The sequence below is a fragment of the Typopeltis vanoorti genome, chromosome 6 (assembly GCF_054136105.1).
Source record: "Typopeltis vanoorti isolate ZY-2024b chromosome 6, IOZ_Tvanoo_1.0, whole genome shotgun sequence".
NCBI classification, from domain to species: Eukaryota; Metazoa; Arthropoda; class Arachnida; order Uropygi; family Thelyphonidae; genus Typopeltis; species Typopeltis vanoorti.
This window is the reverse complement of record NC_143554.1, coordinates 111586050-111607672: the sequence shown is the minus strand read 5'-3', so window position 1 is coordinate 111607672 and position 21623 is coordinate 111586050. Positions and strand designations below refer to the sequence as shown.

The 21623-nt window shown below is 36.2% G+C and overlaps 1 pseudogene; it reads left to right on the top strand.

The window, feature by feature from the left end:
- The first annotated feature begins 14760 nt into the window (after positions 1-14760).
- LOC150105811 (U2 spliceosomal RNA) lies at positions 14761-14938 on the top strand (annotated as a pseudogene).
- The last annotated feature ends 6685 nt before the right edge of the window (positions 14939-21623 follow it).

Here is a 21623-nt window from a genome sequence, read left to right as displayed (position 1 = left end):
ACACATTCAGATTATGATGATGCCGAAATTTTTCACAACCTCCCCAAAGCTCTCTTTTATTCTGTAATTCGTTTTAATTATTTCAGTTGTAAAACAAATAGAAATAAATTGAAGAACAGACAGCAATGGGAAATTCTCTTTATCTCACTTTGTTTAACTACTTCATGAAGAATTTTGGTTTTTAAAAAATCATCTTCTTAATATTCATTTCAATCTTTTAGCATGGTGCAGATTTGTGGATGATCCTTTTGCAGAGGAGAGAAACTGCAATTAACACCATTCATCCCCATATGAAAAAAAAAAAAGAATACAGACTAGACTAGAAATCGAAATTCACAACTCCTGTACAATGGTGGGTTCCTCTCAGAAAAATTACATAAGAAATTTGTGAAGGGTTACTTCATTGTTCCAATGTGACCTCATTAACTGTGTTTATCTCGGCTGTAGGATCCCTAATTGTCACCAGCGCCAATGATGACAACAGTCATCTGCAACCACTGTGAAGAGATAACATGCATTCTACAGCATGCCTAATTTCTCTCAAAAATGTTTCTCGTTTTAAAGATCCAGTTTCAGATGAATTACTAATTGTAATTACTAACAACATGACCAAATCACAATTTTTAGAATATCGATAACCTGCAAAGAATGTCAGAACCATAAGCGTAAATAAACAACATTGCAATAATGAGGGCTGCATTTATGATTACTAACCTTGAACAAAGTTTTCAAATTTATATTCTCGCTCTAAAACTAACTATTAAAAAATTAATTATATAGAATTCTTATTACAAATTTAATCTGTTTTTTTACTTCCCACCAAAAAAACTTCAAAATTTAATATAAATTTTTAGATTTTGAAATATTTATAAAAAAATCTTTTCGGTTTATATATATCATGTTTTATAAAAAAATCATGAAAACTTTTATTATTGCAATTTGTTTGATGAAAGGAATTAAAAAACATTTTTTTAATATTCTAAACTTAAAACTTGGTTTAGAAGTTGTACTTTGTAATACATTGTAAATACATTTTCTTGTTATGTGTGTGTGTGGACCCTACTCTCGATAGGTTATTAATAAACCTATATTAGTACATGTGTACCGTAGGCGATCGAAAAATTATTTTTTCATTTTTATTAATTTTATATATATATATATATATATATATATATATATATATTTTTTTTTTTTTTTTGTGTAATTGTGTACTTCTTTTTACCTAGAGAGGAAACTCTGCTCTAGAGATCAAGCATGGAACTTCTTCAAGCCACTTCAGGCCTCCAGTATGCGATATGGTGGTCTCCCACTGGGCGATGAAATTCATCTCCCACCCAAAAACAATCACAGACATCACCGGTGAGATTCGAACCCATGACCTGTTGGTTGGAAAACGGGTACGTTAACCACTAGGTCAATCAGAACGACAAAATTGCGTGAAATCTCTATGAACTCATTGTGAAGGTCGTATTACTCCGTGGCACAACTGATTGTCTCCTTTATTTAATCCTCCAACTGCACACAACCACATACCATCAAGACACAACGTCCCCAATACATTGTGATAGTTTTTTTTGTCTATTAATTACGAGTGTTCTCTTGGCTGATTTTTCTGTGTGGGAGATGAGAATCCTGCTACTTCCGTATGAATTCGGCTAACTCGTCATCGATTGAAAAACGTAGTAGTACTAGGTTTGTGTTGAGAGATTCAACACAAACCTAGTTTCACGTCCTCTTTAGAGAATGTAAGAACATTGGAAGACATTTTCAACATTAATACATCGCAAATAAATCTAAATATTTTACGAAATATTTTGTACTTTTACTGCAAGTGTTCCAAGTTTGAAACAGCTTGGAAAATGTTACAGTGACCTAGGAATTCACAATTTTTTTTTGGCTAGATTGGTGAAGCAAGAATGCTTTTCATGTTCCCGTTTAACGGTAGAGAATGAATATATGGGGTGTTATTTATTATAGGCTCTTTCACACACACACAAAATAATTTGGAATGCCATGACGCGTCAGTGAACTGGAAAACCTGAAGTAATATATTGTGTTTCCTTAGGTTTGTAAGGTGTCTAGGGTGCGTATTTCTTGTTCATAGTAATATATATATATATATATATATATATATATATATATATATATTACTATATATATTATTATATATTAATATATATTACTATATATGCTTAAGGCACTTTTTAGGCTATTGTAGTTTGTAAGGTTCCTGTATTCAAAAGGTAGTTTTCTTTAACATGTCTGGGATGTAGAAGATTCTAGTGAACCTTCAGTAGTGATTATTACATTTACATGTGATATTATTAGTTGTCTTAGGTCTTGTTATACGGTATGTATTTCTGGCTGTCCTGTAGTTGGCATCGAAATGATATTTTAGCATACCTGCATAGTGACAGAATATTTTGCTGTTAGTATTTTGTGTTCTGACACTACACTATATAAAAAAAAGCCGGTATTGTGTCCTTGTTCCCAAAAGACATGTTTTATCTTTTTTATCACAGTAATTTATGGCTTGGTTGGCAGAGTGGTTAGCGTATCCGCTTTCCAGCCAAAAGGCTGCTGATTCGAATCCCGCTGTGGACATGTATGTTTGTGATTGTCTGTGAAAATACAAGTGGTGGTGGGCGGTTTGCCTCTGAACTATTTTCAGGACTGGGGAAACTCGTATATAGAAGCTTATGACTTCACATTACTTGCCTTTGTATCCCATAATGTAAAGCACATATACATATGCATTATGGGAAGGGTCATTATCCAGACGTTTTGGCAACTCTTATATAAAAATATGACTTCAGCATTACGTCAAACATAGTATCACCTCTGGCTTTGATTCCCACTGAGGAGACCTCAATAAAGGTCGAAACCGGTCTGGGTAGTTACCCTTCCCACAATGCATAGCATTATACATACCCTTAAGAATATGTGCTTTGCGTTATTGGATACTAAGGCAAGTGATGTGAAGTCATTAGCTTCTATATGCGAGTTGCCCCGGTTCTGAAAATACTCCAGGCGCAAACTTTGTTTGCTTACACTTGCATAAAGCATTAAACGAAGTATATAATTTCTTGGTATCTTTAATTCCCAATAACATCATCATCGGTTGCATCAGTCTTGGGACTGACTGGTAGCTCAGCAGCAATTTCTTCCATTCCGCTCTGTCATTGGCTTTCTTCTTAACCTCCTGGTAACTCCTCAAACTCGTGCTGTCTTTGACTTGGTCAAGAAAGCTTTTCCTTGGTCTGCCTCTTCTTCTTTTCCCCTCTATTTTGCCTTCAGTTATTCTTTACAAATGTCCATCATGTCGAAGTATATGTCCAAACCACCTATCCCTTTTCATTTTGATCGATTTAATTAGAGTTCTTGTTTCGTTTATTTCTCTCAGGACTTGTTGGTTTGATTTTTTTCCTGTACATTTTATTTTGTTCATGCGGCGCCAGCACCACATTTCAAAAGCCTCCAATCTTGTTACATCTTCTCTGCCTAGAATCCAGGTTTCACATCCACACAGTGCAATACTCCATATCAATGTCTTTACTAATTTGTTTTTCAATTGTAGGTTGAGGTTTCCTGTTAAAATGCTTTTAATCTTAGAGAATTTGGCTTTTGCATTGTTTATTCTTGATCTTATGTATTCTCTTGTTCTGCCATCTTCTGTTATTAGGCTTCCTAAATATTTAAAGCTTTTCACTTGTTTTATGTGTTTCCCACTGATTTCTGTATGCTCAATATTGATATTGAGTTTGCCTCTAACAACGATTTTAGTCTTATCTGTGTTGATTTTCATTTTATATTTTTTAAGGTTATTATTTAGTAATTCTAGCATTGTTTTTCACGTTCTTCTCTTTTCTGCTACACGGGCTATGTCATTAGCAAATCTCATACACATGACTTGCTCGCCATTTATCTTTATGCCACTATTTATTTTATCTTTAGTTTCCAGAATGGCCTTTTCAATATATAAATTAAATAAAAGTGGTGAAAGTATACATCCTTGTCTTACTCCACTCCTTATATTTATTATTTTCCCCTTATCATTGATTTTAATCCGTCCATTTTGATTTTTGTAAATTTGATAAATTATTTTCCTATCCCTCAAATCTATGCCGATATTAGTTAGACAATTTAGGAGTATTTGCTGGTTTACTTTATCAAACACTTTCTCTAAATCAAGGAAGCCATTGTAATTATTTTGACTAAGGTCTAATCTTCTCTCTATTATTGTTCTTAAACAGAGTATTGCCTCCCTTGTTCCTTTATTCTTTCTGAATCCAAATTGGTCTTCATCTAATAGACAATCTATTTTTGAATAAATTCTATTTTGAATAATGTTTAGCAGAATTTTGCTAACATGTGGTATTAAAGCTCTTGTTCTAAATTAGCTGCATTTGTTTGGATTATTCTTTTGTGGTATTGGTATTATAGTTGATTTCATAAACTCCTTTGGTCTTAATCTTAGAAATAAAATTTCCAAAAATTGAAAAAGAAAAACTTTAATTTTAATTTTTTTATATTAATTTTCTGTATAAAATGAAAAGATAATGAAATCGGTCCGACACCCATTAGGAACCCACACTTTTTTCCTTGCTAAATGAGAAGGAATTCATAAGATTTTTTGTGATCAAAAACTGCTCAAACTAACGCTGTTACCCCTTTCATTGATTGACGGTACACTGATCGCAGCATGTTGTTCCGATCGACCTCTCTCCACCGGAACAGTTTTCCACACAAAACAATTTTCCACGACTACAAAACGTTTGCTTGTTCAAAGCACATCAAGGTTCCTTCGTTTCTTTGTTTTTCTTAATACTTGCCCAATCACGCCAGTGACGTGCTATAGGTTTCTCAACCTCTCCGGAATGGGATCAATAAAAACCCAAACATTGGAAAATCAAGCAAAATTCACTTTAAGTGAAGAATTAAAAATGCAACCAAAACAGGTGGAAGCATCGCAGTTCTACGGAAAGTTGTATCGCCGTCCAACCATACGAAACACTCGATCATGTCCTTCGCGTTGTGTTTCGCCAACATAAGGCAATTTAATCAGAATTACACGTTTCTTGGGACTTTGGTGTTTGTCAGCTGGAAGTTTCTCAAATTCGTCCACAAATTCGGTAGGAGGTGGTTTGTGGAGCATTTTTAACACGCAATTTCTGCACGGGAATTGCACGGCGCTTCTTAAACTTTTGTGGAGTTCTCATTTGAGTTCTTTATAGAGTAACTTAGCTAGTTTCATTCACACGCTTTCCTAACAAGTTCACCGCATCACACCGACGTCATCAAAACTATTCCCTCATCATACATCATGGTAAATATTCTGACCGATTTTAGTAGTGTTATTTAACACTGATTTGCTTCTTACAGTCATTGTCTGTCTGTAAAGAATTTCAATACGTTCTCCCTTTGCTAGTTTAAATCGAGAATCAGTACCATATGTGTCACACTATTTACGCACATAAACATTATGACATAATTGTTTCAACACTTCTAGCTTATCTCGTAAGGTTACCAGATAAAAATTAATTATTTAGAATTCTTATTGCAAAGGAAATATATTTTATAATTTCAGGAAAATAATTCCTAAATTTTAATAGTGTTTCTAATATTTTGATTTTTTTCAAAACATCTTTTTGTTTTTAATATTTTCTGAAAGAGACAGAAAATCTTGAAACCTTCCATTGTATTAAATGAGATTCATTTCGACTATATGCACGTGGATGGTTATTTGGTGATTTTTCTTCGTATTCGAAACTGAAAAGTTGCTTTAGAAGTTGTGCTTTCTAATACAATCGATAATGCATTTCTTTTTTTCTTTTATATGTAGTTCCTACCCTCCAAAGGTTATTAGTTAACCTCTAGTACACATGTACTAGGGTTGGGTACAATGGTTATATACATATATATATTCTTAAAATTGATTTTAAAAGCGTTATGAATATGAATGAAGCGGTGGAAGATGAAGAGAATGACCAGATGGTGGATGACAGATAGTCCACTCCGACAGAATTCTAAAACGAACTAAACCTGAGATTGAGTGGTCGGAGAAAGATTTGACGGATGGTATAACAAACCAACGAAAGAAGAGGGAGATGATGCAAATCGAGAAAAAGCAGAGCAGGAATGAGCGAAAGTGTGAGAATTAGGATCGGATTTTGTATTGCGATTCATTAATAAGAGGAGAGTTTGAGGATAGTGTGAAGAAATCGTGTTTTCCTGGTGCGAAGATTAAAGATAGCAGTGATGATGTAAGAAGGTGAAGTATTATGTTTAGTTTGGATAAGAAGATATTAAAAAGTTGCTGGTGCATGCGAAAAAGAAGAGTGAGGAAGTAAACGTTATGGGACTGTTGCTATGGTATGATAGAGACTAAATGAGACGGCAGATGCATGAGAAAAAAAACAAAAATATTGTCCGTAAATATATAACAATAAAACATTTATTTCGTTGTAAACATAATCTGAGCAAGTGAACTTAATGGAAGGAAGGATTTCGATACGGTGGATGGCTTGCACTTTCGACACTTTCCTTTTCGGAATCGGCATAGCTGACAATTGAGGCCTCTGACTGGAGGGAATATCTTCTGTATTCCTGACTCTATCCGTGTATGTATGTTTGCCAGCTTTCGGGATAAAAGAAACCCAGATAAACTGGGGAAAACACCCTGCTGTGCATGGCCAAGATCGGCTAACTTGGCTACGGCTGAGAAATATCCTTATTCTCCTCACCTCGTCGACGGGAATCGAACCTAGGACACTCCTTCCCCAGCATATGGTTGCGAAGCGCATAGCCACTAGGCTAACCGTGCTGACAGTCAAAGAGATACGGATGCAAATGGTGTATCCAATAAAGTTTTAACTGAGGCTAGGCTATTGCTGTAACCCCGCCATTATCAGAGCTTACATCTCATCCACACATTTCCTTCTACAGATAACGGGGTATATGAAAAGCATTCTTGTTTCACCCATCTAGCCAAAAAGAAAAAAAAATTATTATATACTGGTGAAAACAGTTAGGAGATATTTTGTTTTTTTTGTAAGTTATAAAAATAATTTACAAATGTAACACTTTTCTGATCCTCAGTCAGCTAGTGGAAATCTTTGCACTCTTTCCCGAATAAGATTCACATTAAAAATTCTGAGTATTCAAATACAGAAAAAAACATGAGGTGCTTAAAATTTGATTTAAAAAAAAAAGAAGAAGATCTATTTTAAGGTATTTGTTTAAACTATAAACTAGCGAACGTTATTTATGAATAAAGAATAAATAAAAGTATTTCCAAATAAAAAAGAGTGTTTCAGTAATTATTTTGGTTATACTAATTGTCAGTGAATAATAACATAACTATTAAACAACTATTATTACTATTTATTATTATTATATATTAAATTTTTGATAGACTTTTTAGATTTGATATATTTGGAAAAATAATTTCTATATTTTACAAATATTAATATGTATAAATCTTCCCAGAAAAAGATTTATCACAAGATTAAATAAGAACACCATATCAATTGGACGATGTTAAGTCGATACGTTGCATGATGTTTGTATGAAATTTGCTTTATTTTGCTCATTTGTGCATGAAGATATTGCAATTAAAATTACAGGAAGATTATTCATTCAATACGAATAACAGTTGAAGTCAAATTAAATAAATTGTTAAACTATTAATTTTTGATTTCATTTTTATTTTTGCTCAACTCTCAAGTAAGAGATATATATTAGCGTATTCGAAGTAGCTGTTGTCGGATTTTCTTTCCTACCACTGAGATATTGGAAATAATAAAGCATGCTTACACCAACTTAAGACACTCAGCTTGAACCAATCTTAGGAGAATAAATCAGATGTAACGATGCAATATGCCAGGATTTCGAAAACAATTACTAAAGACATATAATAATTTATATTACACATTGATTTATCAATTACACTTGTGTTAAATTTTCAATTTCATCAATATTCTTAGAATTTTAACAGTTTTTATGGTAATGATTTGTTACATATAAACCAATGTATGCCGTAATGAAATTGATTCTCATACAACAATAAAAAAAATCATATCATGATGAAAATTTTCTTACTTTTTTTGGTAATTACAATCCCTACCTTACACACTGATCTGTTGGAGCTAACTCCCACTGATAAGACCTCATCGAAATCGGTTTGGATAGCTGTCCTCCCGTAAGTATTACGCATAGTAGTATGCAAACCAGAAAGAGGTGAAACTTGTCCTCTCCTGATGAATCGGAACAACACACACACACACACACACACACACACACACACACACACACACACACACACACACACACACACACACACACACACACACACACACACACACACACACACACACACACGAGAAGGAACAATACAAGAGTCCAGATCGTCACGCTCTTCTTAAATTTTTCACATACATTTTAAATTCTTTATTTTGTCATAGAGAAGAAATCGGCAAAAAGTGCCACATCACTTGAAGATGATCATCACTTAACTGAACAGTACTATCCTGAAAGAATATATACGTCACCTAATTAGATTAATAATAATAATAATAATAACGTCACACTAATTATTTATAGAACGTAATTGTATATATAATAATTAATAAACGCACTCTTTAAAAAAAACATCTAGAGAAAACAAAATAAATAAACCTTTTTTTTTCTTATCATGGTATATTTACATGACTTACAATAATCATTCTTACAATATTCTTTGAGCGTACTACTCTAGTGGGATTTTTGATTATTTGAATTATTTGATTATTCTCCCTAAAGACACCAAATAATAATATATTCCCTCAAATTGTTGGCACGTGAGAAAATGTTGCCTCAAAGATTTTGGTGACTTTGGCACGCATACTTAAAAAAGGCTGCCAGCCCTTCCAATAACTGATTAATTCATCATGTGACGTCGGTGCCATTCGGAAAAGCGTTAATCAATAGCGTGAGCAATTATAAGAATATTAAAATTATCTTAATAAATTTATATAAAATATAAGTGTACATAAAATAATATTTTAAAAATGTATTTGAATTTAAAAAAATTAAAGAAAAATATTAAAATAATATTCTTTATATTTACAAACCTTTTTATTTTTATGATGACTTGTAATAAGAATGATAAAGGGTGCAAGTAAGTTTTGTGGGGAAAGTAATCATTTCCATATATAGCCATATCGGTTTCTTTGATGCTTCTAAAGCCGTGTGGAAGGTCTTAAAGTCAAATCATATTTTTCGGGCACTTTAATTAAATAATTTCTAGGGTGTATTTTTTTGCCCCACTTCGGGACCACTGGTTATGCTTGTTCTTGCACAGAGGTTGTGCCCGATATTAAGAAATATAAATCGGATGGATTAGATATATTTTTAAAATAAAATCGCAAGCACTATACTGGGAATTTTATCAGCTTTCTAGATATGATACTCCGCATCTCAAAACGAATATGGAAATTATATTTCAAAACATAAAGAATAGCTGGGGACAGCCAATTCACAGAGATTTGGCATGGCGGATAGCCTATGGGGTATCCACCAATAAACTGGTGAAGTCCCGATATATACCCTGCGACCCCTTTTGTGACGTTTGTCAGGACGGTGGGACACGTTTTCTATTTTTGTCCTCCTGCTCGGCGTATCTGGCAAAAATTAAGTACAGTATTAGAAATTCCTTTGGTGATACTGGAGGAGGTTGTATACCTACAATTCCCCCCACCTGTCAGGAAAACCCCAAAACTCATAATCTTCCTTGTGAATGTACTCAAATATCATATCTGGAAAGTGAGGGAAAAATCGCAGATACATGATGAACACAGGGTTTACGCCAGAGTCATAAGCGGATTTTATTTTTATCTATTCAGATTCTTGGCACAAGAAAGGTATTTGTTAGGGGGTGGGCGGTTCGTAAATAAATGGTGCAAACCACCCATTCTCTGTATCCTTACACAGGATCATATTAAACCATGTATCTTCCTTTAGCATATCAGTTCTCTTTAGTATGTAATTTATTGGTCTTATAGTTCAACATGAGGGGGTTAGCATGATAGAACCCGCACAGCGAAGGCTTACGTCGAGGCGGTGCAGCTCCTCGTGGGCTGTATCACTCGGGGCAGGTCCTTTCCCCAATTCTTGGTCAATATGGTCTTTTTAATTGTTCATATTCAAGAGTTTTTTCAGGCTCTTTCCTTTCAGTTCATATAGTTGATCAAACTAAGGTACTTTACAGTGTTTACTAATTGAGTTTTTTTTTTCAGAACAGATGTGAGGAGATGATGTTTGCGGACCTTTTAGCCACAACCATTCGGTTATATAGTTAATCAGGTCGACTGAGGCCTCTGTTACCTATTACTGTCTTGCTCTACCTTTATTTCACCCCTTTTGCTATCTGCCGACCCTCAGCACTCTTTTTACTCCATAGGCCGATGATGAAAGATATGAACTCGTATAATATCTTCTGAGTCGAAGTTCCCCTGCAAGGTCGTGCACAGCCTCGTTGGTAAGATACTTTGTTTGTCATTCTAGTTCTGTTGGATTCGTTTTTCTTGCTTTGTGCACGTCTGTCATTATACCTTGTAAGCAGAGTTTTCTGCCGACAGGGAGTGCTTGGCGCTTTTTCTCTTTTTATTTTTTAATTCCATGAATTTCGGACTTTGTATTATATTATATTATATTATATTATATTATATTATATTATATTATATTATATTATATTATATTATATTCTCTTCCTCTAACACTTAGTTAGTGCTGCAGCTTTATTTATGGAATTTCTTTGCACTTTGGTTATATTTTAAAAATAAGAATTATGGCTTCTTTTCTGTCAAGAGTTAAGACACTCGGCATTGAGATAACCGTTAAGATAGACAAGCGAACGCTAGTTAAAGCGCAAATAGATAGCATAGGTTCACATAGATAGCATAGGTTTACGGTTTTACTCCTTATGGGAGTGGAAGGTATCAGGTAGTCGTTAAAGATGTGGAGACGCGGTCGAAACTCCTTCAAAGCTTCGACTGTGCAGGGGAAAAAGTTTATCCCTCCATAGTTTGAAGTATTCTTAAAACTTTGAAAATATATAGATTTCCACTTGAATACCTTGAAAAAGGGAACGAAGCGATTCGAAAGTTGTTTTCAAGATATGGAGACGTCCGTGAAATATAACAGACAAATGATATTGACATGCCAGACTGGAAATCCGGGGAGGTTATAATCACTATGAATATGAAAACAGCCGTCCCCAACTTCGTTTTCATAGGCTCCGTTTTCATAGGTAATGGTTAATTATCCTGACGTAAGAAGACAGTGCTTCAGATGCAGTTCGTACGATCACCTTGGAGCAGACTGCTCCAAAATAAAGTCTAAAAACTGTTTGACAGCAGGATACGCATTGGAGCAGTGCCAAACACCCTGCCAAAAGTGTCGAAATACAGATCACAAGGTGGACACCTGACAGCATAGATCTCATGCGGAACTTCTCGGAAGGACTATTGCACCTATTCCGACAGTGAATGTAGATTTTCCAGTTCTCCAAGAGCCGGCTAGCAAGACAACGACGGAAGGAAAACAAACTGACTTCCACCAGACCATTCTATGGAAAACAAAACAGAAAAAGAGGACTCCACATGTAGCAGTCTCTGCAGGTGAGAATGTAGTAGGAGAATGTACGTCAGCAAAAGAAGAAGCATCCCCCGTACTGATCGCCAACACTGGACAGGACAAAGTTAGATAATCCAACCGGCAACACAGAGCCTACAGCAGACAAAAAAGAGGCTACTAACGTAGACTCAGTTGAGGAAGAAGAGGAGGAGATGGAGGCAACCACCAGCACATCAAAACGATCAATACGTCCAGAGAAAGTGGAGACAAATAAAGCCAAAATCAGCTACCATCACTCGAGAGGAATCAGAGATTGCTTTCGAAGACCCCCCCCTACGAGAAAGCAGGTGAGACTTTAAGGCATCTCTTAAAAGACACCCCTGTAGTACAGCCGACATTCAAAAGAGCCATAAAAAATAGGGGACCCTATACTCCTCGTCACGGGAAAAAAGGTCCTAAGATAGTTATTGCGAAATGGGGTGACCTTTTCATAGACGATATAAGTGAAATCACTCCCGAGCAGGTACGGGGAATTCTTGACATAGAGGATGGGGTAGCAGTGGCGTTTTTTGAAACTATTTGCATGTTAGATATGACCAGGGGTAGTAAGTTGGCTGAAGAGGTGTTGACAGCCCATCACAAACTGAAGTAGGGAGACTTAAACCTTGTTCTATTTACTGAAAGGCACACTAACAATTCGTTGATTCTTGAAAAAAAAAATAGTTTGTCTGTAACTTTTGTCCCAACAGGTTCATGGCTAATCTTTATAGGAGGGGGTAGACCTAAGAACCCGGACTGGGAAGGCTTACGTCGAGGCGGTGCAGTCCCTTGTGGGCTGCATCACTCGGGCCAGGTTCTTCTAGTCTTCTAGTCCCAATTTTGTAGTCTACTTGTTTCTTTCTTCCGAAAATTTCTACCAGTCCTCTTTCTGATTTATGCCGGAATTTGTCTTTTTTTTGTTTGTTTTTTTGTTTTTGTAAGGTTTTTGTTTTTTGCTCTTTCGTCTGTCAAACATCTTAAAGGATGTTTGGCGTGCGAAAGCTGTGAGAACGGATGAGTGGAGATGATGTCTGCGGACCTCGTTAGCCCCAACCTTCCGGTTATATAGTTAATCAGGTCGACTGAGGCCTCTGTTACCTACGACTATCTTACTCTACCTTTATTTCACCCCTTTTGCTATCTGCTGACCCTCAGCACTCTTTTTACTCCCTAGGCCGATGATGAAAGATATGAACTCCCATAATATCTACTTCGGTATACTGCGACAGTTTAGCGTGCTCAGTGGTCTTCACACTAAAAAAAATCAAAATTTATGGAAAATCCGGCCCTGCCAGTCTTCCGTATGGTCTAAAACCCACAACCGGCCTATTAACAATACTAGGAATTCCCTTCCTAGCGACCCCGGTGTTGCAAACGCAAAACCTCATAGAAACCTGTCGCGACAAACTCACCCCTTTCAATCCTAACTACCTATCATTCGAAGGTAGAGCGACCATAATCAAAACAATCCTGAAACCAATGTTACTAGACACCATCAACCTAACAAACATTACAGACACACAAGACAACGCCATTTACAGACATATCACAGATTTTTTTTGGAACAATAGGAAACACGAGGTGCGCAGGGCTTTTCTCCATCTTCCCCCCCACACACAAGGGGGGGGGTTGCCCTGCCAATCCTCAAATACTGCCACCTAACCAACACTGCTCAGACCATACGGAAAGCACTGGCATCAAATCACCCTTCTGGCAACCTGATCAAATACTTCTTAGGATTTTTCCTACCCTACTTCGGGACCGCTGGCCACTCCGGACCATGTGCGGAGACGGTGCCACAGTGGTACTACACAATCTGCAAACGTTTTAAAAAATGGCAACGGATGGAGTTCGGGTACTTCAGCTCCGCCCAAACAAGCTGTACTGGAAATCTTTCGATAATTTTGACTGGGAAAAGTCTGATCTGGGCACAAACGAAGAAGTGCTATTCACCAACTTAAAAAACGGCTGAGGACAACCCTTTCACCGGGACTTGGCATGGAGAATCGCCTACGGCAGACTCTCGGTGAAACTGGTCAAATCCGCCTACAGCTTGCGTCCATGCAACCCCTTCGGCGGCGCAGTAGAAACCGTAGGGCACTTCTTCTATCACTACCCGCCTGTACAGCGTGTTTGGCACAGACTGGCTGAGGTGCTTGTGATCCCGGTGCTCACATTCGCCGAAGTAGTCTTGCTACAGTTCCCGCCCCCAGTAACCAAAAACAAGAAACACCTGATTTTTCTAATAAATGTGATTAAACATCACATTTGGAAAATCAGGAAAAAAATCTTCTTCATGGGAAGCCCTCATTTATCTCCTAATACGGAGATAGATGCGGAACTGTTCTCTCCGCCTACCTCCGCCGATTCCTGGAGCAGGAGAGGTACTTGCTGGGCCAAGAGCGGTTCCTGAGGAGATGGCGCGACCCACCAACCATCTGCCAGATCACACGGGGGGGGGATTCGGTTAATGTGTACACTTATAACACTTTTTGGGTTGTAGGTGTGGACGTGTTTTCGAATCTCCCTCCAAACCAGCATTTATGTCATAGGAATCTCTCGTTCTCATCCCAGTTGAAAGTTTTTTTATCCCTGGGTTGGAGTCGACCTGAACAAACCCGGACTGCGAAGGCCAACATCGAGGGGGTCCCAAGCCCTTTTCAGGGCGGAGTCTTCCGAGCCAGGTCATCTCCCTTCTCTTTCCCGGTTTTACTGTTCTGGGTTTGCTCGGCAAATCCATTCCTCTCTAGAAATGTATTCCGCATAGTCCTGAGATATATTTACCATTGTTAAGTTTTGCTTAGTCTTATGTTTTTCCTTTTTAGGATTTTTCCTTTTTAAAAGTAAAAAATCAACGACCGTTTTAGAAACACCACTGGGGGGGGGGGGGTCAACAGCTAAAACAGGTCAGCTGAGGCTTCTTTCCCCTACTCTGCTACTATGCACTTTATCTTTATCTTCTTCTTCTACTATCTGCTGAATCTCAGCAAATATCTTACTCCATAGGCCGATGATGAGATAAGTTGAACTCACAAATTATTATTAAATTATTCCAAAGCCATCCCAAAGCTGTATCTAGATAGCAATCGGGCCTAACTTGTTGGATAGATCGCTTCTCAGCCTTTTGGCTAAGATCAAAGTGTAGTATCTGTGCTTTTCAGTTTAGCGACCAAGAGCAAATTGCAGTATCTGTTCTTCACTGTTTATATCGGAACGGTTCCATCGGGGATCAAGATGTACATCTGGTGAACTACAGATACAGATATTTTTAAACCCCGGACTGGGGCAAAGTTAAACACTCGGTGGTGGGAACAGTGCAGGAGACCCCCACGATCATGTCCTCTATTTTGCCGCGTTTGCGGACCATACTGGCAAGGACGTTGACAAAAGCCCTTATGGACTCTCTAGGTGCAGAGAATATATTTCGTTTTACCCCTTATGGAGGAGGCAGGTAACAGGTGGTGACGAAAAATATAGAGACCAGGAATAAGCTATTTGAAGGCGGGAAACAAAAGTATCTCCCTTCATGGTAGGGAGCAATTTAAGAATGCTAAGAATCCCTAGATTCCCTTTAGAGTATGCGGAAAACGAAGACATCATCCTTGGCGTGTTCTCCAAATGGGACGTCGTGCGGGAGGTTCAAATTCTGAGCGACGCCGACAACCCTGAGGGGAAGTAATCATCTCTCTCTTATACTTGCACTTTACAACATTAAACTGGCACATTTGGCCATTCAAATAGTCCATTCATGTCCTTTTGCAAAGCGACGTCATCTACTCTACGTATCACAACTCTCTCCAACTTTGCATCATCTGCAAACAACTATATAACACCATTTAATCCCTTACCAATGTCATATAGGTACAAAATAAACACCAATGGTCCAAAACAGATGCCTAATAATTTTTATACTTATAAAGTATAAAAATTATTTTATACTTATAAAGTATAAAAATTATACTTTATAAGTATAAAGTTTTATAAAAAATGATAAAAAGTTTAATTAAATTTATTAAAAAGTTTATTAAAATTTAAAATATCTTCGGACACCTTTATTATTTTCAAATTAATACAATATGTCCATTAGGCATTTTGTTCGTTAAGTTATCAATCGTTGCATTTTAAAAAGTGCAATGCTCCGAGCTTTTGGCGATTATTATGTCCCCTTTCCTAATAATATTTTCAGAAGTGGCAGACGTTTGTATGTCGTCGATTTTACGTCAGAGATGCTACTCATTTCAAAACTCTCGACTGTTGGAAAAATACGTTTATTTAATTACGATATTGAATAGCATAAAGATCTGGAATTCATCGCACGGACACGTGCGATGAATTCCAGATTATCTTTAATCAATGTAATTAGAAAACAATGTTATGATGTGATATATTTTAAGTATCCGTAATCATATTGTAATTGTAAACTATTCTATTCCCTCAGCCTGGTTGGGGTAGCTATATGCTACCATACTAGGGAAATGATTATTATTAAAGTGGTTTCCTGTTGCCTTCCTTAAGCCAGGGTTTTTTCCACAATAAACTGTGGAGAAAACCCTGCTATCCACGCCCAAGACCGGCTAACTTGGCTATGGCTGAGGAACATCCTTAAGCTCCTCTCGTCGACGACGGGAATCGAACCTAGGACACTCCTTCCCCAGGCATATGGTTGCGATGCGCACAGCCACTAGGTTAACTGCAAACTCGCGGTTACCCTAGTGGTTGATCATCTGCTCGGTAGAGGGTGTGGCGTGATTCCTCGCTCCATAACACAGCATTTCAAGCTTCCACGTCCCACTATAACACGGTCTTTGCACCACTGAAAACAACACTGCATGTTGGTTCGCCTAATGTGAGACTTGCATTCTGCTGTACTACAATGGAAACCCATGTGGTGAGCTTTGGTTCTAAATGTTTTTGTGCACACTCTTGTTCCAGTCGATGCTCGAAAAATTCTGCATTGAACGTGTTGGTTGAAGAATGGCGGTTTTTTCATATTGTCCACCATAGCACTTCACGGTCATTCGGTCGGCGTGGATGGTCGTTCACTGCGGTAGCAGTTGTTTTTAACTCCCTACGCTTCCATCTCAGTATGGTAGATGGTATCACTAATTGTTGAACTGGGATGACTGAATTTGTCAAATATTTTCCGTATGCAGATTAGCGTGCAACATGACATCCAATTTCAAAGCTTCATCACAACGCCTCTTGCAAACTCCAGTTTCATTTCCGTTCTCGCAGCCGTTTCCCTCGCAGACAGTTGAAATGACTCGAGACCGTCATATTACTTAACCTCATACTGTTGAGAAACAAGGGAATGGTAAGATGGCACGCTTTGCCCATGAGGATGTCCGTTAACTTCTTTCCAAGCAGCAGTGTATGTATCAGTGAACTTTTTAGAAGATGATCGAAATCTATGAACAGTTTAAAGAAACAGTTTTAGCATGATGCAGATTTGTCGATGATTCCTTTGCAGAAGAGTGGAGTTCAATATCGGAGCCTAAAGGATTTTTCAATCGGAATTAACACCATTCATCCCCACAAATAATAATAATAATAATAATTTATTATTTTTTTATTAAGTATATCTTTACAGATTTAATAATTAAAAGGACTCTAATAATAATAATAATAATAATAATAATAATAATAATAATAATAATAATAATAATAATACTTTTTTTAAACATTTTTATTATATCTCAGATAAATTACATACATTATATGAACACAATTATGCATATGAAATACTTTCTCGTACATAAAGTTTTTTAAATAATAATAATAACAATAACTGTTTACAACGTATATTATTATAATATTCATAATGATGATTATTACAGATGTTTCTTTGCAATTTTACACTCTATACATACAATATCAATGGATATAATCACTCTATATTGCATACTTTTGTTACAGTTATTACATACATTACATACATTTGTTTACATATAATACATACATTACCTACATTGGTTTACATGTGATACGTACATTACATGCATTTGTTTACATATGATACATCTTGGATGAGAACTAATTTCTCTGCTTTCATCCTCGAAGCTTATATGTATGTAAGCTTATCTGAGGATGCCACTAGTTGGTTATTATTTATTGGTTTTTTTTGCTGTGTTGGGAAGCTACGAAATCTATGATTGAGAAGTTCGCGCTCACACACACACACACACACACACACACACACACACACACACACACACACACACACACACACACACACACACACACACACACACACACACACACACACACACACACACACACACACACACACACACACACACACACACACACACACACAAACTTGGAATGTATTGATGCGTCGCTGAACTGGAAGCTTGAGCGAATATATTGTGTTTCATTAAGTTTGTGTGGTATTTTGAGTGCGTGTTTCTTGTTCATAGTATGTCCTTAGAGCTCTTTTCAGGCTATTGTAGTTTGTAAGGTTTCTGTATTCAAAAGGTAATTTGTTTATCATCTGGGATGTAGAAGTTTCGCGTGGCCTTTCCGTAGTGATTATTTTATTTATATGTGATATAATTAGTTGTCTGAGGTCTTGTTATACGGTATGTATTTCTGACTGTCCTGTAGTTGGCATCGAAATAACGTTTTAGCAAAGTGCATAGTGACATAAATGTTTTGCTGTCAGTATTTTGTGTTCTGGCATTGCAATGTTTATAAGGTCGTTATTTTCTCTTTGTTCCCAAAAGGTCAGTTTTTTCATTTTGTACTGTAGCGACATTAATCTATTTAATTTGTAGGGTGCACAGAAAGTATACGTTGTTATAGCGTATCTTAGTATATTTTGGCATAGTACTTTGTATATTAGTGTTTTTTGGCATATGGGTTTGTTGTGTAGATGGTTTATGTGGCTATTCCAGTTCTTATATGCATCGAAGTAAATTCCAATGTATCGTATTGTTTCAACCTGAGTGATTGTAGTGGCTTTGCTGTTCTGTGTGTTTTTTATGTTGGAAAGTGGATGTTGGATGGTTATATATTTGTTATCAACTGGTCGAGTCAGTGGATTTCTGAATATCATTAATTTTGTCTTTTTTGAGTTTAGGTATATGGAGTTTTGCATGAGCCAGTCTATGATCAGATTTATGTCATATTGCATATTTGTTTGGGCTATGTTTGCGTTATTATGGATGGATATCATTGCTGTATCGTCTGCTTATTGGAATATCTTACCATTAAATGGTAGCTGATTAATATCATGCGTGTAAATGCTCCCCAACTCTATTGAGCATTTACACGCATTAATATCATGCGTGTAAATGCTGAATAGAGTTGGGGAGAGTACAGTTCCCTGTGGTACTCCACAGGTTACTGGTAGCTCTCTGCTTCGGTTTGATCCGATGCGTGTGATATGCTTTCTATAATAATAATAATAATAATAATAATAATAATAATAATAATAATAATAATAATAATAATAATAATAATAATAATAATAATAATAATCCCCGAAGGAACACGGCCTTGTCCTGGAAGAAACCATATGTAAGCATTGGGCTGTAGAAGAAAACAGAGAAGTTATGAAATGTTTTTAGAGACCAACACTAGAAAAACGAGGTTTCATAAAGCGTATGCATTTAATTTGGAAACAAAAATTCCCAGAGTCTGCAATAACAGAACAAAGACTTACGGACCAAACGAATTTCATTTTCCGTAACAAAATATTTACTGAACTTGAGCTGCAAGAGTTCCGTAATAAACCAACAAACAACTCTACTGAACAGCAAATCATCAGGAGGTATCTATATCAAACTTTGGAATTCAATTCAATAAGCATCAAGCTGACGACATACTTCAGAATGTTTTGACAGAAGGGCATTGAAAAATGAAGTCAGGGACATTGGAAAATATGAACTCCAGAAATGACCCAATAAGATTACCACCATTAAAGGTTTTAAATAAATCTAAGATAAAATAGCTCCTTTGAGACGCAAAAGCTGTGATTAAAACCATCATAATCAACAGCATAAAGGAAACAAATCAGGCTGTGCGACATTCTCCTATACATGTGGCACAGCCTATATCATTACAGTGAATCTTGGTTGCAAACCGCAAGAGCCAAAGCCGAGGTTGAAACAATCTGCACCATGGATAATCCGGTTAGAACGAAAAGTCAACAAACTTCTAGCTGATTTGAGCAACTTAAAGAGTTTTAAAGAATGACGGCTGAAAAATAATAACATCAAAAACAAACTAATTAACACATAATTTGGCCAACGAAACAATTGCTGAAGTTACTGAGGAGCTAAGACAAAGAATTATAGCAACTGCACATAAAATTAAAAGATACGAAGCAAGAATAAACCAATATGTTCAAAACATGCAATTTCGACAGAATCAACGTCAGTTCTTTCAGTCTCTCCAGAAAAATGCAAATGCAAGCAATCATTCACAAGAAAAAGAAGAAACACTCAAATTTTGGAAGACAATATGGGATAATCCTATTGAACACAATAAAGATGCCTCATTGATTAAGGAAATATAATCAGAAATGAAACAAAAAAATGGAAAATGTCATTATCACTTTATCACTGAAGAAATGGTCAGCGTACAAGTTAGAAAATTAAAAAACTGGAGTGCACCTGGATAAGATGAACTACACGGATTTTGGTTAAAACATCTAACCAGTCTACATGATCGAATGGCAGAACAATTTAATTATTTGTTGCAGTCGGGCTCAGTGGAAGACTGGATGATATCTGGGCGCACGTTTCTCTTCATGAAAGATAAGGGTGCAGACCCAAGTAACTATCGTCCAATAACATGCCTACCAACTATGCTTAAGCTGTTCACTGCAATCATAGCAATTCCATATACCGTTACTTATCAGATAATCAGATTTATCCGATTGAACAAAAAGGCAATTTTCAAAAATCTAGAAGAACAAAAGACCAAATCCTTATCAATAAAACGATTCTCAGAAACTCAAAAATACGAAAAACTAACTTAAACATGGTATGGATAGACTACAAGAAAGCATTCGATTCTCTCCCACACTCCTGGGTCCTAAAATCACTAAACATATTTGTAATTAGCGAAAATATATGTTCCGTTTTGGCTGCTGCTATGAAATCATCGAAAACAACTTAAATAGTGAAAAAAAAGGATTTGGAAATAATTAAACGTGGAATTTTCCAAGCTGATTTCTTATCACCATTGCTCTTCAACATTCCTTTGATAACTTTATCTATGATTCTGAAGAAAATAAATCTTGGATATGAAATTCCTAAACGTAATATTAAAATTTCCCATGTGTTGTATATGGATGACTTGAAGTTATATGGAAAATCAGCCAAGCAAATAGATACTTTACTGAACACAGTTCGTCTTTTTCAGTCAGGATATCAAAATGGAATTTGGTTAATGCGCAATTTTATCTATTAAACGAGTAAATATTAATGACACTAGCAATTTTAATTTTGATCAAGAGAAATATATAAATGCAATTTCAGCTGACGAACACTATAAATACCTAATCAGAACTTTTAGCTCAATAACACCCCATCCACACATATTTTCTTCAATCAGATGAAGGGATAAAGAGTCAACGACTCAGTCCATCGCCCCCCTCCAAAACAAAATATCTACTTTCGTTGATTGTTTACTGGTTGTATGAAATATTAGGAATGCATACGTTTATTATTCTTTAATTCGTTTCGTCCGAAGAAATAATCTTCACTCCATTTCGTCCTAAAACATTTTATCATTTTTACTACTTCAAGATATATGGATGAAAAACAAAAAACATTTACATGTGTGTGTTTGTTTTGGTTTCTTGTTTTCTCAAACAACTAAGGCTCTGAAGCCCATATAGTGCATGTAAGTTGTCGTTATATTTAACACAGAGACTAAATTCAGTGTCGGATAAAAATGAAAAGAAAGAGATGGGAGTTCTTTTCAACGCACAATTTCAGGAGAAATTACCATCTACCTCA